Source organism: Lathamus discolor, chromosome 4, assembly GCF_037157495.1.
Source record: "Lathamus discolor isolate bLatDis1 chromosome 4, bLatDis1.hap1, whole genome shotgun sequence".
Lineage (NCBI taxonomy): Eukaryota > Metazoa > Chordata > Aves > Psittaciformes > Psittacidae > Lathamus > Lathamus discolor.
The window spans coordinates 4,594,914-4,612,862 of NC_088887.1; the positions used below are offsets into that span (position 1 = coordinate 4,594,914).

The 17,949-nt window shown below is 38.0% G+C and overlaps 1 long non-coding RNA gene across 3 annotated transcripts in view; it reads right to left on the reverse strand.

The window, feature by feature from the left end:
* Positions 1–17,949, reverse strand: part of LOC136012937 (uncharacterized) — a 274,847-nt gene that overhangs the window by 171,557 nt on the left and 85,341 nt on the right. The window lies entirely within an intron of this gene.

Sequence of the window (17,949 nt, forward strand, 5' to 3'; positions counted from 1 at the left end):
ATGCAGAATGCTGGCCAGGTAAATTAGCTGTTTACTCCATGCTATGCAAGGATTCATAATTTACAATTAGCTAGTTGCTCAGAACCATGAATTTCAGAAGATCATCCACACCTAGGAAATACCAGCTGCCACCACTTGAAGCTGATGCACATTTGTTACTGAAGAAAACGAGAATTAAAGATGAAGCCAATTAGTTGGTGTAACCATAGCTCTTCTTACTCCACCACTGAAATAGGAATGGTGAGTAAGGACTTTCTCAAAGCCAGCTGCAGCTGTGAGGACCATGGTGGTCAGCGTCAGTGACAGTAGTGCACAAATGCTCCATGGAACCTCAGCTGTTTCTCTGTGTCTCCTAAATCATGTCAGCTTGCATTACCGAATGACAGAACTGTGATCTTGTTGCTGAAGTAAACAGGACAGTGGTTTTAACAGTATCTCAGTTATCTGGATCCAGAGGTTTCTGATGCAATGTCTAATGCTACAGTAAATAGAGGAAACCACACTGAGAGCGCTTGTGTAAAAGGAAGGCTGGCTTATCACCGATTTCTTGCCTATTTCTGTTACAGCAGATTCCCACAGGCAGATACACACCATAGTTCAAAAATCCCAATTATTCAACTATTACAAAAGCATTGGAAACACCTTTTTTCTTTATTTATTTTGAAACAGACTTCCACACTGATCAAATAAGCTATTAAAAACCATCCTGTTATTCACAAGCAAGCCCTTCAAAATGGTGTAATGTGCAAGCTGAGATTTAGGACACATATTCCTCTAGCCAGTAAAAAATGAAATTCAGGGCTAATAAAGCAAAGCAAATTACTCATTTCTCCCAAGTCCAACTCAAACCCTCTATTTTCCAAGCAAGACAAAGAGTGCACATTGATCACAAATGAATCATTTCTATACACAGAAGTCAGGGTTTTTCTGCATGCTTTTGCTAACTAGAAATCACATTTTTCAAAAGGAAAAGGAAGATGTAAGAAAAAAATAAATGTATAAAGGCAAAGAGGATTTATTTATTGAAAGTTCATAATCGGTCATAGTATACAGCATTCATCTAGAAACTGCCTTGGGCTTCCTAAATTATATGTAAGGCTAACAAGGGATGAAATATGTGAAAAACACAGGTGATTTTTATCCTCAGAAGCTAAAAAATCCCCACCTTTTTCACACTGCAGAAAGCCAAATGCACCATCAACAGGATAGAGCAGTTGCAATGGATGTTAGGTATTATCACACATAGAAGAGTAAACCACACTTCACATAAAACAGGTTGATGACTAGTTTTCCTCCCTTGGCCTGAGAAGAGTCTGAGCTGGTCACCTTTTAGAGTATGCTGTAAAACTTTATGAATATATTTCTTCCCTCTTTCTCATACACACACATACACAGAGGTCAGAAAGATGAGGCAGCCTGAGTAACAGTCAGTTTGGAGCTATTATGATGTGGCTACACACCCAGTGACCTATCATCACTTGTGGATGTTAACCTAAAGTAACTGACAGGCACATAGTTGAAAATAAAATAGATCCGTATCACGTTCTAACACTGATGTAAATAAATTACATCACAATTGCTGATGTAATACCGCTGTAAACAATACTTTGGCAGGAATTTCTTTTTCTGAGTCCCAGATTGGGTTGTGGTCATACGGAGTCTTGTTTGGTTTGGGTTTTAATTAAAATTCTTGTTCTAGAAGTGGCATGAGAAATGCATCTTAAATATGTTCGTGCTTACTCGGCAGGAGCAGCTAGTCACCAGAAAGCCCTTCCCTTTACTGTCACTGGAAGAAATTAAGCTCAGTCAAAAGTGAAACAAGCCACTGCCACCCACCAGGTTTTCAGTACTCTTATGTGCAGTAAAGTAGCACTTTCATTCTGTTTATAACGGCCAAATACTGACATTCAAAAGGAAAAACACAAAATAAAACAGTCAACAAAGATATAATTCTTGCTAATTTTAAGAGAGAATCTGAACTAGACGATCTTCAGGCCCTTTCCAACCCTAACCATTCTATAATTCTATGAAATTCCTGACCCTGCACATCAATTTGTGCCGTATTTCCAGATTTGCCTTTCCCTCTACTTCCTCAGTTCTACAGATGCAGAAACTACACATAGGTAAATTTTAATTCACATGATGGTCTACAATTTGTGTTTTTGTTTTTAAGAGATAGAAGAATGATGCTTCTGCAGTACTTCAATGTAAATGTGACACTTCAATTGTTTATCAGTAAAACCTAGTATAGTCAGAAAAGCCATCAAACCTGGGGAGAGGACACTGCTGATACTGAGGTGGTGAGGTTACACCAGAGATCACACACAGACTTGGTTTTAAGAGTAAGTGGGGAGGTGGAGGTAAAATAGACTTCCTCACACTAGTACCATGTACAAGAAGGACTTTTTCTGCTTTGTTTCCATACCATCACCCCTTCAAAGAGCATGAACCCAGACCTTACAGGCAGAGAGTTCCAATGTCATTAGCAGCACAAGATCTAGCAAAAGGTGTCAGGTGCCAAGTGCCATTTAGGATAGACTTGATCCTGTCCCCATGGTGTACAGGGTGAGAATCGCAATACTGTGGATCTCCCTGGTTAGATACCGTTCATACCTACAACCCTGTCACAATAAGAAAATTAAACAGCTTCCAGAATCTAATCCATCTTTTCTTAGTAGCACCACTTATGAATTTTGCAAGTACTACAAAGCTAGTCTCAATTTTGTGTAAGTAGCCCAAGAGTTTCCTGTAGATTTTTTTCATTACATCTACCTTTTTGAGAGTGTTTGTTTTTAAGGAGTTCATATGATCTCTTGAGCAAAACATTAAAGAATCTGCAACACATTAAACACTACATCTCACCCACAACACAAACCACTTGAATCACAATTTGCTTACTTTCAGTGAGTTCTAAATAAGACTCTTCTACGCACTCATTTAAAACAAAAAGCAGATCAATCACTCCAGCCCAGCAGCATCCCACATTGAATCAGAAATCTGCACCATTTGGTTGTTTATGCTGCTGCTGCTCAAAACCCCAAATGCCTGGTAAGCTTTTGAGCACAAAATGCTTGGCATCAATAATTTCCTCCTCCTACCCTGTATTTCGCAGATTACCTCCATGATGAATTCATGTTCATCCCCAGACTCCTAAAACTACACCATAAAGTTCCTACCTCTTCAACTATGAAATATCTTCACTTCAGATTCTGCTTTCCAATATGGAGGAATATCCTGAAGAAGTGAAGAACAGGGTTCTAAACAATTCCTTTTTTCCATTTGGGGAAAAAGAAATCCACATTTCTCTTCAACATATAAAAAGCATTTTTATGCTGATCAAATATTATTTCAATTATATTAAAATGCTTTGCACACTACTTTGTTATATATGTAGTCTAATGTAACATTATGACAAAATATTTATGCAAAGAGATTATTATGATGGATGTCTGAAATGTTTAAGAGAAGAATAAATTCCACCATTGTCCCCACTCACATGCCTTTTGTTTTGCATCAGTCAGTGTGCCATTGTTTCAAAGCAGTTGTTTTGGGAAGTATTTCCCATAAGTTTGGAGAGATGCAGCTGTAATTCCATTTCATATTAAGTGGGGTTGATGTGAGGTATTTCTGAAGTTTCACAACATGAGAAGTGTTGCTGCCTTTATTTGGACATGCCAGGAAACTGCTGCACCGAGGAAACAGAACTCTGACTGAGCAATCATGAACCAACTGATTAAACTACTTCCTGCAGAAAGAGAGCTAATGTTTGTAATTTTAAAAGCCAAGCAAGTCAACTTTTGATAAGATAGAAGCTTTCACCGATTAAGACAGTTGTACACAGACATACGGATCAAGGGTTATGTAATGTTTCATTAATCACTAGTATTTTTAGATCTCAGTGCATTGACTGCAAAGAAGTAACTTATGTTAGAATACATTAATTCTAACGTTAGCAATTTTTAGTCTGGAGACAATGTGGAAGGAAAGAGGCAAAAACAGAGACAACTGTTAGAGCTCCAGCAGTGTAAATGTTATTTTAGAAGAAAAACAGCTAAAGAGATCCAAACCCTTTTGTTGCTGATGGCAGACCAAAATATGCTTCTGGCTATGCTGCTGTAAACTTCAGGAGACACTACATTAGCTACAGTTTAAGCAGGTATCTGCTCCCTGAGAGTAAAGCTGAGCACCCCAACACGGAAAAAGATTAAAGAATAATTTCACTTTGCTTTTAAAAAAAAAATATATATTAAATTTTGATTTCTCTGATCTCTTACACAGGAAAAATACACTCACAAAATACAGATAGAAATGTTTCCATCGAGAGCCACTACTGTGAAATGTAATTTTACCTTGACATTAAAAATCACATTGTTGATATTTTATTTTCCAATAAAATCTCTTTTATGGATCATTGTGCAGTTACCCAAGTCACGGATCTGTCTTTTATAATTCTATCTTATTTTGCTGAATGGGCATCAAATGTGTTAAAATACAGAAATCTTGTCATCAAAAGATTTTTCACTACCTGACTAACTTCTGACTACTGAAAATGATTTCTATCTTGGCCTTAAAAATGTAAAAGCTCCTTGTAATAAATTTCTTTCTGTTATAAACGAAGTCTTTAAAGAGCAAGCCTGAAGTCCTGAACAAAACATAAGAGTATTTTAAGGCTCTGAAGAATCACAGCTGATCTGTGGGCAAACTGTTAGCAGGAGCTGTAATTCAGCTCGGGGACCATGGTTCCTATCTAAAGCACTTCCCAAGGCAGTGAGCCCTGAGGGGGTGAAAAACAGAAATAAGCTCTTCTGGGTGAAGCTGCAGAGCAACTAACAGCAAAAATATGGTCTCAGCCTAGTAAATCTCTTTCCCACACCTACTTTCCTCCCTAAGGAAAAGAAGAAGAAACTCTCTTAAATCAAAGGCGAACGGAGGACAGGAAAAATAACAATCATCTTAACCATTTCGTTTTGATTCTCCCCTTCTGTGACATCATTTCTACAGACTGCCTATAAAAGTATCTGCTGTATTTCTTACGGGAAAATAAACTAATGGGGTTTTGGTAATTTCAAGAGGTACTAGTGGTACATTATTTTAATGAGCATTTCCTAGGTTAATAGCTCCACAGCAGCTTTTGGGGAGCAAATTTATTCATAAGAACAGCTATGTTACTCATAGCACTGTATCCATTTGTGCAAATACATCACTGTATCCAATTAAACAAAAGAACCAAATAAGTGTATGACCTACTCTGAAGATACCTGCTAATTTTCTAAATGGAAAATGGAATTTATTTCATCACTGCTAAATAAGAGGCTGACCCTTTCACTCTTCTCTTAGCAAGAAGAAGGTATGCCCCATGGGACCAGCTGCCCATCAGGTAAGGCAGGAGGAAGACATGGAGGGCTGGAATACTTATTCCCCTCTACCTGCCATGTGATCTTGAGCAAGTCACTTCATACCTCTGAGCATTTCTTTCAAAGAAAAAATGCTGAACACACCATTTCAGAGAATTTTGCCCCTTAAGAAGGGCAAAGATTAAGAAGCCAGCACATCCAAAAGGAAATGTCCCATGTGGTCTAGCAAGCACCACACTAAGGTATAGTGAGAAAAAAGCAAGGGAAACATAGACTCAGAATCAATGAGGATGGAAAAGACCTTTAAGATCATCAAGTCCAACCATTACAACATGGTCTCTGGTGGAGGGTGAAGGCTGTCTCTACTCATCACCTGAAAGGTAAGTCCAAAGATACTGCAGCCATGTAAAGATGCTTTTGTAGGATTTGCTCTAGAAGTTGTTGTTGAGGTTAAACTTTCAGAGGACTCTGGCCATGGGCTCCAGTGCGTTCCTTCTGTTGGGGACTCTGCTCTGGGGGCTATGGATCAGCTTAGAGACAGTGCACCTCAGGGAGCCACTGGCCCCTATTGCACCCTGACATTCTTATTATGTGCCTGTACAGCAAGCAAACATGGACAAAACCTATCATCACTTTCATACTCAAAATAGTATTTCCACAGGACCTTCACATTCAAGGCAGCTGCAGAGGAACTCGGAAAATTCAAAGGCTCTCTCAGCCTGACCAGCGTTGAGTTATACGTTCACAACACTTTCAAATCATTTCTTGCCAGTAGGCAATATTAGAACAGACAACAGGATGAATAACCTACTGATTGCATTATTTTACATCATCTTCACTCACAAACCCATTTGTTTTCACCTGAACTTTTTTAAAAGCCATCTAAATTCTCTCCTCTTCCCTCTGAAAGTAATTTCAATAAAGCACTGGTTGTCCATTCACTTTTGCACTGCCACTTCCCTCTGGTGTGGCTGAATGATCGGTGACCTTCTGAATACAGCCATCAGTTTGTCAAATGAAACCCCAAGAGAAACATGGCCTATAGCAAATAATGTGATCTTTTTCTAACAGAACATGAGTAGTGTCTATCAGGTAGCTGTAAAGTTTCTTTGTATATGCATATAATGATTCTCTTCTATTTGAATGTGATGTATCCACGATTGCAGTTACATTTTGGAGAGAAAATGCCCATGTGAGAAGACTCGATCTGGATTACACTATGCTGTATCAACCTACTCACAACTATTTTGGCTACGGGCTTCTGGTAACCCTAATGTGCAAAGTGGAGACTTCTGCCCTCTGGGAAAACATCTGTGTCTCACAAATGAACAGCACACTCTGAACCAACTTGTGAAACCTAAGTGAGAAGATATACCTGGCACCCACTTAGCACAAAAATCCATCCCAGTTCTGCATGGTGCTATAAAGCCAGAGGCAAATACCAACATTTTCTTAAGAATTCGTATTAGTCCAGCTTCCAAATTGCCACTTGGTTGCAAAAACTGGGGCACATTATGAACAGAAAGGTGTCATCAAGCAATGATGCACAGTGTGATATTCACTAAAACAGAAAGTACAGATATCTACCAGTTGCACTTCACAGCAAGAGCTGTTTCATACCGATAATCTTCCTAGTTTAAACATGAGGAAAACAATAGGGTAAAAAGCTCATACCCAGCAAAACTTTTTCGTGTATGCACACTAATACACAGAAATAGTAGTGACTGCTCTTGCCCATGGCAGAGGGGTTGGAACTAGATGATCTTAAGGTCTTTTCCAACCCTAATTATTCCATGATTCTGATTCTAAACTAAAGATCAGGCAGCTTCTGACATAAAGACTTACAGACTTGCCCTGGGCAAATCACAGTAGGCATTCATAGTATGACTTCTATGACATCTTAAATCCAATGCCTAGAGATGTTCTATCTCGAAGTCTCCTACTTGTTAGGATTATACTCGCACAGCTGCTTCCCACTCTAGCGAAAAGGAACCACTGCAGGAGCACAAGCAAATGAGCATACCCGCTTTTGCTTGTCCAGTGTCAAATGACAAAATACTAGTCACAAAACCTGATTTTATTAAGCTGCTTATGACGATCATTACAACAAGAAATTTCAGAAGTAGTTTACATCAAGGACCATGAATTGCCTCTGTGACCATCAATATAGAACTCTGCACCCAGAAGGGCCACAATGAAGCAAGCACAAAATTTATTCTAGGAGAAAATAAGACAAGCAGGATAATAAAGTGCATTATTTACTAACGCTTGTAGAAATAGACCAGCAAGAAACCATTTGACTTGGCTAAGCATTACCTGGGAACATTTTCTTGGAGAAAATGAAGTTGTAATGACAGCACATTTTGTGCATAAAGAATTCTGTAATCCTTTTAGTGGGTGAACAATAGTTATTTCAACTTATTTCAACTTGGAATCCAAAGATTAATGTAGTCAGATTACTGACTACATTAAATAAATGCTAGAAACTGCATTTCTTGCCCTTGACAGTTATTTAGAACTATGACAGAACAGGAAGTAGGAAAAAAATAACAGAGAGCTCCTGGCAGAATGTACCAAAGTGGAGGACTCATCACTATTCCCAAATAATAAACGATACGGGGCTCACTTTGCAAGGCATGTGTGACACGGGCTCCATTTGTTTTCAGACTGTCATCACAGCCATTTTTCTGCAAGTAGAGGGAGGGCATAAAGCCTAAGCTACTCTTCAAAACCCATAAACAAACACAAGAAATTAGAGCTTTCTTCCCTCCTCCCAAGAATGACACGATTAGAAGGCACAGCAATGGGATAAAGGATCTGATATTGTCAGAAATTCCTTCTACATTATTTCTCCATCTTTCACCACAAAACCTTGATACAACTCTTCTTCCTCATTGATCTTCTCTCACTTAAAATTTGTGATTGTGATCATCTGTCCATGCATTTGGCAGGGCGGGTGGTGACGGACAGAAAGAAAGCAAGCCTGACTCCAGCATATATACAGAGCCACAGAGTTGGTTTTAGAAGTTAGGTTCTGCATGGGGAACTGAGGAGCAGAGAGTGAACTTAGACGCCAAAGGAAATGAAACATTTTGTAAATTTGAATTCCATCCAAAAGGGAAAAAAGACAAATATGCCCCAATAAGGAAGAAGGAAACTTTCAGTGGTATATCAGACAATAAAACCTAAGATAAATAGATTTTAAAAATATAACAGAAGACGATGACAAAAAAAAAAAAAGGTTATCTTGACAAGCATTCAAAGTTTTACTCAGTGTTTTCTGTGTTTCACACGTTCCATCCCTACCTCTATCCCTATTAGCCACTGTTTCTGGTTCTGATAATCACATGATCTTCTGCTGATCTGATCCAGATCAGTAACTGGCAAATAACTATTCCACCAAAAAAAGTCACTAAATTTGTTTTTATGTCACAGCAGAAAAACAAATTTCTTCAGGGAATGGCCCAAACATCTCAACAGAATGAATGTGTACAGCTCTTTCCTCATTCAAGACTGAAACTTGACATGAGGTAATAAATCACTTCTAAGGGACAATGAGCTGGAATAGCTGATCCTCATATATATAGGGTTGTTTGGGGGTATTTCCTCTTTTTTCTTCCTTTTTTTTTCCCTAGGGATGCCATTAAAGCCATCAAAACCAACTCTGGAGCTCCTTTGTAAGAAAGGCATTCCAGTCTACAGGCAGTCTTCAGAGCCCTTCACAGCTTGGACAACTCCAAGCTTCTGACATCTTGTGTTGGACAGTCGCCCTAGGGAATGTACTACACAGTCTCCAGCTAATAAGGCATATATTATTTTCTTCATTATCGAATTCCTTTAAAATAAGAAAAGCCATGGAAAGCTTCCTTATGGGAGCACTTTAAAGTTGATTAAGCCTAAGACTTAATAAACTTCAAAGGCTATTTCTGCAAACTTGGTTTTTCATTAAGTAAGGGAGAAGGGAAAACTCTTACAGTAATTCTCCAAACCTATTAAGGAAACAAAACGAACCTACTTAAATACTCAATGGCAATCATGCACTGTCAAAACATCTTCAATTAAGTAGTTTCATTTCCTGAATCCAGCTATTAGCATCCCACACAAATTTTACTCCAGTTTTAAGAAAATACTTTTTTTTTCTTTTTTTTTCCTTTTATAATTAACATTATTAATTAAAACCTATGTTGGGTCAGAGGTTAAAAAAGGTACGGTTACGTACTGATTCTGAAGCAGGAAACGAGATTATTTTCAGCCAACTACAGGCTTTTTATGATCTTCAGCAAGTTAATTAAAAAGCAAAATAATAAGAACCCTTCAGCTTTTTGTATTCACCCTTTGGTTTATTAATACTTATTAAGCTCTTGAGGATAGAAATTATTAATTCTCCATTTAGAGCTTGATAGGGTCAACATTCTATCCACTGTGATGCTCACGGTACCTCGTATCACCTGAATACCAACACAATTTACTAGCAGTAGGAAAAAAATCTTAAAAGTTGCCTGCAGGAGAGAATTAGGGAAATTTGAAAGTGTAAAAAAGGTGGATCCTTTAAAAGTACACTTTTTAGTTCACTTGTCAATGATCAATATTAAAGTAGCCTATTTTAAGAAGAAAATTCCAGCAAATACAAAGCTTACTGGTTCACTTACTGTTTGCAACAATCTGTGAAAAGGCCCCTTGTTAAAGGCATGGAAGAACATCAAACACAGGGTTTTGACTTCAGATGCAAGGTAGGCAAGGGAGTGACATTCTGGTCGATGTGTCCAGCCAGGATGATTTAACATGCAAAAGCACTGTTCTTGGCTAGAATAAAGTGCAAATGGGGCTGGAAGTGGGAGATGTTTACTTGGAAATAGTATGTAAAGGGTATGCAAAATGATGTGGTGTGTCTGTTAAAGTAATGATCTGTGACTCTGAAAAGTATAAACAGTGCTGGAAGGCACCTACTTAGAGATCAGAGTCTGGCTCAGTGATACACTGGCTAAAGATCTGAAGTACAACAAAAGGGCTACATACAGGAAAAAAAATCTATTCAGAAGCATGCCACCTGCTTTCCCCACTCACAGCTATACACGTATTTACCCACCATCCTTTCATTAGCGTGGAAGTGTGTCCCTTTATTGTTTGTATCAACATGAGGCTTCATAGACATTAGGCTGCTGTTTAAGAATTTCACATTGCTGAGAAGTGAAACAATGACAAATGTTGTCAGGAAGTGAGAGAACATTATCTATCATGCCAAAAAACCTACATAAGTAATACAGAGATGATAGAACCTTTTCTATGAAACACACGAGCATAATGTCTTCATGAGCCCATGGAATAAGGATCAAAACTAGAAACCAACTTAAATATTCTCTTACCATGTTCAGTCAGTATCAGCTACAATAAAACTGTGCAGAAAAAAAAATTGACACTAATCTGCTACAAACATTACTGGGAAAAATATTTGCAAATAACAAATTTCAACTTCAAACTATTCAATAGTCTGAAGTTGGAAGTATTTAACAACTGGCATTCACAAGGAAATCCCATAAAATTCCTGGTTACATTTTCACAGTTCTTGAGTTGAGGCCAAATGAATCTCTTCTGTCTTGCAGACAGTCCTTAACAAAACCACTTAATTCCTGGACTGACTTGAAATTAATACAGTCCTAATAAGCTTCCGGGTAACTGGAAATAAACTATTTGTTAGAAAGCTTCTAAAAATACATATATTTACCAGCTAACATAGTGAGATGCAGACACTGAATTCTGACCTCTGCAATTGCTTGTTTTACAATAAAACAACAGAAGAGTCTTCTAAGTGTACTTTAGCAGCTAGCTGAATAGCAAAATTTTGGCTTAAAAACACAGCAGATGAAGTTTGTATTAACTGGACATGTTTGGTGCAGTTTAGTTCATTAGAAATAAGATTCTCATCAGTAACTCCATCTGTCATCTAGAACTCCAAAGAGAAAAAAAAAAAGAAAATCCATAGTAGAAGTTGCATTTTGGCCATTTGGATGGTAGGAAAAAAGAAAATTAAAAAAAATTATCTGAAAATGAAAGTGTTATTTCTAATAGCACTCCATTTGTTACTCAGAATAACACACTCGTATGAAGTTCTCACAAAGAAAACTCCTGACCTTACCTGTGGACTCTTCTCTTCCCCTGTATTTAAGAACAGGGGGGCACGACAAAAATTATTACTGAAGAGGCATAATTTCAAAGGGCCAGGAAGCCTTTTGAAATTCACAAAGGAGCATACCCTGCTTCGTTTCTCTTGCCCGTAGGTATGAGAAAACCACTCCTCAATGGGGCTGAGAGCAGCTTTGTGCATTACGGGCTTCTCTCAAGCATAGTTAGCAGAGGTGACTCTTCTCAGTGGGGTCATTATTCTTTTAGAATTGAAACAAAAGATACCTGATGCTCCCATTGCAACAGGGAGACAACAGTCCCAAGTTGCTGTCACTTTTCATTCCCGCTGGCTGCCTCTGTTTAAAATTGTCTTCTCACCCTCTTGACAGACCAGCATAGCTTCAACTCCAATGAACAGTGGAGTAAATAAAACAAGACTCTTGTACAGCATGTGAAAGAATTTGGCCATCTTCAGAATGGTAAAAATAGGACAAAATAGTTTCTCAGATAAAAAAAACCTACTCACCAGTACTACAATAGGGACAAAACCCCCAAACCAACCATCACAATGAAAAACACTGCAGGAAACAAGTATCTGCCACATAATTTTGAATTTCTACTAAGCAAAAGAAATTTTGATGAAATAGTATTTGCTTTAACTATTCACCCAGTCTGTCAGTAAAAATGTTCTGAAATAACAAAGAAATACAACCCAAAACCTAGAAGAGAGTCAGCACTGAAGCGCTCCTTTAATCTATTCCATTATTTCTAGTCTAAGAAAAAATATTTCCCTTTCAGAATCATTATGTATCATATAAAATCCATCCATTTGAGTCACAGGTGTAACATGGAAAAATAACTGTATCACCTTAATCAAAGCAGGTTATTTCCACAATCTAAAGCTAATCCAAAAGCAGACAGATGGCTCTAAGAGGCGTTGTTTTTATCTCACAACAGACAGATGTTTCTGAGTTGTTTTTTTGGTAATTGTCAGATAACCTTGCACGTCTTGTACATCAGCATGTGAGCTCTCTCTTACCTTCTAGCTTTAACTGTTGCCATTTATGCCTCAAAAACAAGGAACCTGACAGCTTGAAGATGGCAATGTCTTTGCACCGTGGAAGCTTCCCTGCAGCCGCAGGAAGGAAAATCAGCTACAAGAAAGGAACTGTAGAGCTGTCTGAAGTCAAGGAGGCAGCTACAGCTGAAGGAACTGGCCAGTTTCTTCTTCTGGTCCCAGTTGTTAAGTATGCACACATTTGTTGGAAGTACATCCCTAAAAAGCTCTGAACATTTATTTACCAGGAACAGTACTGCCAATGTACCAGTCCCAACTTGAGATTTTAAGTACAAGACAAAAATTAAAATTACAAAGTTTAAAATAAAGTTAGATGCAGCAGACCCTTAGGGAAACAGACAGACATGCATGTGTGTCTTACAGGAATGTGTGAAAACTGGCAGTGCACATTCAGATGCCCTAAATCTATAAGCGTGGCAAAAAACATAACGGTATGAGGGAAAAGCTCGACGACTGGAATGTAACAATGCTAAAGATCATGAAGACTGCAAAAACTACACTAATAGGGAGAAAACTGAAATAAAACCTGAGATGATGGCTTATTTATAAAAATGCTAGGACACCCCATGAACTATTAAATCAACACAAAGAATACAGACATATTCTTTAGATTAAGATTATGAGGGTTCACTTAAGTCTAGTCACATAGGAGTTTCTGACTCACTCAATAGTACCATGTATTATTTGTTATTCAGCATAATGTGTTTTTAAGTATTTGCTTAGTACACTTCCTGTAGTAGTCTTTATTCTCTATATATTCTACATAATACTGCAAAATTATTTAACTGATTGTACATAGCATACATTTAGCAGTTATTTTTCATAAAGCTATGAATCTTGAACTTAGAGTTGCTGTTAAAAAGTCACCATTTAATACCCATGAAAACTAGTGCATTTGAGAGATTTCAGTTATTTCACTGTGCAATGGTATCATACTTCCATTCTGGATGCAGGCAAATACTAAACTTAGTACATATGTCTTAGGTTGACCAAGCCAGATACATTCACGATAAAACTGACTTAAGTAGAAATCCATATACTCTTACAAAAGAATAAAACCAACTCAATTGTCCCTGGTGAGAGAACAGGTACTCTCAGGTCTTCTTCAGTATTTGAGGGAGGTATCTGACTACATGAACTGCCAGAAATTCAGTGTAGAGCTGTATTCTGAACTGTGTTAACTGAGATTCCAGCCTGCTGACAACTAACAAAATTTTTTTTACAGTGACACTTCTATTTCTTCATCATGACAGCTCCAAATTAAAAAGGACTTTGAGCAACAACTGGATTCCCTCCCACTACAGCCATTTTTGCTTGATTTAAAAAGATAAAGGCACAGATGCTTAATGAAAACAGAAAAAAGTTTTAACTTGCAATTTGCCTTACCTTGCTAAAGAAATGTACAGATACATCTACACTTACATGTATTCTTTCCTTCAAATAATCTTCTCAAGACCTTTTAAATCCAACTCAGTACTAGAATTGTCTCTGAGCTCCCAATATCTCCATTTACAACTGTGGCATGCATTGAAAAAGGCACTCAGGAATTTTTCCTTTTAGTAAACTCTCTTCCTTAACACACATGTGCATTTCAAAAATCACCTGCCCTCCTGACTATGAACAACTCTATAACCAACACAAAGCACACCACTTAACCAATATCACACACCCCAACTTGCACATCTTCACACATTTTCAGTTTGACCTTGTTTTCTCTTTGATATAGGGTCATGTATTGCTTTGAACCCCTTGGATTCTCCTTAAAGAAATGTTAGCAGTATAAGACAAGTAGTTCTGCTTTCAGATCATAATCAAGAGCTGATGATACTAGCATATTGCATTATTTTTATGCAGTGGAGGTATTGATACTGAAGTCTGTGGGTATCTGATCAGGCCTGTAATCTACTTGGTGCAATAGCCAGGTAAAACTACACACACAAAACTTTAAAGTTTGTATGTGTGCATGTATTTTTCCCATTATTTCTTAAAATCAGAAACTATTAGAAATGCCAGACTGTCTCTTAGCAATAAAGAAATAGCAATCTGGGGAAGGAAAAAGACATCATAATTTCCTGTGAAGAGCACTTAACTAAATAGATGGGAGTGCAGTAACTGAGATGAAATCAGGCATTTGAAAATTGCACTGAATGGCAAGAAAAGTTCACAAAGCTCTTCTGTGGAGATTCTTCCTAGGCCTGTCTACATCAACAGCTCCAAGAGTATTTGTTTGGCTTGGTTACAGTTTCAAGCAGTAAATTTCTTTCTTTTATAAAGAGTTGAAAGTCTCAACTTTGTTTAAGGTTTGCAATGACAACTAAAATTAAAATTCTCAATTAGCTAGAGCTGCATTACTCCACCTGCAAATTCTCCACCTCTGAAATGCAGAGAAATACAAATACACAGGTCCACCAGAGTTTCCAGCTGCTGTGACCCAGCACACTGCCCTGCTGCTCTCAGGGAAGAGCATGATCACATCATCTCACAGACCTGATGCTCTGCCAGGTCAAGCTAGTCCAGAACATGGCCAACTAAGTGCCTTTGCACCAGAGCCCAAAAATGAGGAGCACCTCCCCAGCTGGTGCCCTGCCATACCAAGGGACCTCACAGCCAGGAAGGCAAGGGGTGAAGCGCAGCACAAGCACATACCCACCAGCCTTGCATCACCCTCTGCCTAACAGCTCCTGCTGAGACCTGCAGGAGAGCACGGTGAAAACACATCCCTTGTTCAGACCCACGAGGAGACAGCATCTGAGTGACAGCTGAATTTTTACTGGCAAGTAACAGTTACAATCACCTGAGAACTTGTAGAATTGCTATCTTATTTAGGTTTCTCTGCTATCCAGGGAGGCCTGTCTATGTAAGCAACATAACGGGAAGTGGATATGTATGAAATACATACTTTCCACAGACTTCCCACTAAACTTGTAATTCTCAATTCACAAAATTTAGATTATCAGGACAATTAAGCCCTCAATTGATTTGAATTGCACTGAGTCAATGAAAATTAAGCCCTCAGTTTTCTGCTGAACATTGGAAACTCTCCCTCAGACAAGAACATCTTTAGCTGAACAAAAAAGTGTAAGGTAGGAACCAGGCCAAAAACTGCGACCAAAATAACTGTGCATGCTTCCTATTTCTCTAATGTAATCATACCGGTCTGAAATTATGTATATTTAGGTTGAGGCAGAGAGATAGGAAAAAATGTAAATATGTTAAAGGACTAGAACAGATAAAAGTTTAAAAGTGATTCTTTTTCATCATAAGAATATTTCTCCTTTTTTTTTTCCAAAACGATACCAGTCCCTACATCACTGTCCTCCTTAATCAAATACGAAAATTAAACCAGAGGCACTGATGAGGAAAATATCAGCAAAAATGCACTTCATCTTATTACATAACACTTTCTGATTAGAGCCTCAGCAACACTTCGCACGTTGAGATACATGATTATATTTTTAATTTGGTACAATTGAAACATTTTATTTTTATTTCAATAAAAGCATTTCCACTCTAAAAAAATCAGAATTTAAACCAGAGCTGAGCTGCACTCCTGGGACTGCAGGTTTACAGAAAACTACATGGGTACAGTGTTAAATCCTTGTGTTTGTTTGGTTCCTATTCAAATATGTGAGATGTTTTTTTCTTAGAAAGGTCTGAATAGATTTTGATAATTCATGGAGAGAGGAAAAAGATGCAGATTATTCAGACAGCGGAAGATGGCTTTTGGGAACAAAGAATATCTTTGAAAATTACAGGATCTGCTGGTTTGTTGCACTCATTATAAAAAGAAGTCTCATTTTTAAACACAAAATAATATAGTACAGTGATTTATCTTAGATTGAATTAGGTATCTTTCTGTAGCTCTATTTGAATCTTACAAATCTAGGAGCTGCCTTTTTATTACCTTCATTGATAAGATCTCTTTGGATGTTCAGAAGTAACATTTAGATTTAACTTGTCCAGAAATCATCAATCATAAAACAGACTTCCTTGTTTTGAAAACACAGTATCTTTGTAAAATACTTTTCTACCTTTATGGGACAAAAGGGGGAATTCTGAGTTAGCTTTGTGGAATATATGCAAAAATAAATATAACTCCAGTCTGAACTATGGCTCGTAAATCCATAGTATTATCACTGCCTTATAAATCGGTTATTCTAATAAAGAAGTACTCCACGGTGTATTATTAAACAGCTTCATCATGTGGATACCGCAAAAAAAAAAAAACTTTAATGAAAATTAAGTGTTGAATGTTGATTAGCTAATAGGTTAATTAAACTTTTTAGTTGATTAACCATTAGTTAATTTTCACTATCTTGTTTTGCCACAAGACTGACCTACAGCATTTCCTAGGTAAGGGAAAACATACCTTCCAAGAGCCTTTACTATACTGCTTTGATCATCTGGCCTCCAGTGAAAACGTAAATACTTTTGCCACAAGGTAAGCAAAATTGCACCTTTTGTACTACAAAATGTTTACCTTTTAATTCTGCAGCTGAAAGGGAAATATTCTAGGCCAAAAAAAAAAAAAGCTAGACAAAACGGATGTATCTATACTGATGCAAGAAGTCTAGCCTACTTCTTTAATGCTGTACAAAACTTTTAGAGACCTGACACTTAAACTTGCACAACCACCTTATTATCTCCACTAAGAGGAAGATGGTAGAATGTATTTGGCGAGTGGAAGCTTCCCTCTGCTAAATTCCCTTCCAGCACTCAGAACAGGATGTGCAAACAGCTAGCTTACTGAGTGGCCTGCCTGCTTCCCGAGTGTGTTGCACAGATTTATCCTACTCAGAGGAGACGCAGTTTCAGATGCCAAGTAACATGCTCCAGGTACAGCCATCTGTTTGCTACTGCATTTGGCCCTTACTTGTTCTTTTTCTAGGTTTCAGTCCAGGCCTTGCCTGATGAAGAGTTTTTCTGAGCCTCCCTTCCTCTGGAAGGCTTGGCATCAGAAACAGAGAAGGAATACACAGGAATACATGCAGCAACCTTACCATAGCTTCATTTTTGGTTCCAGCACAAGGCTGTTGGCTGGATGGTACTTTATGGGCCATACATGAGGCTAACACACTTGTGGACTGCTTTCATGCTAAAATTAAAATGATCTCTTCGTAGGAGGATGACCAACTAACTCCAACTACCATTCCAATAATACATGCACAGACTGACTTCAGTGCTCCCTAGCAACACTTCCTTCCCACAACTTCCACACCTCTACACAACTTGCATGCACACTGCCATAACTGGCACTTCCTCGCTTCTTTCTCTGCCCAAGATTTTTCTTTCAAAGCCAAATCAGTGGGTGCTTATGTACAGGACAGCTGGTCCACATGGCTGTTGCCACATTGAGCCAAATCTGCCTTTTCCACAAACCTTTCCAAGCGAAGAAAT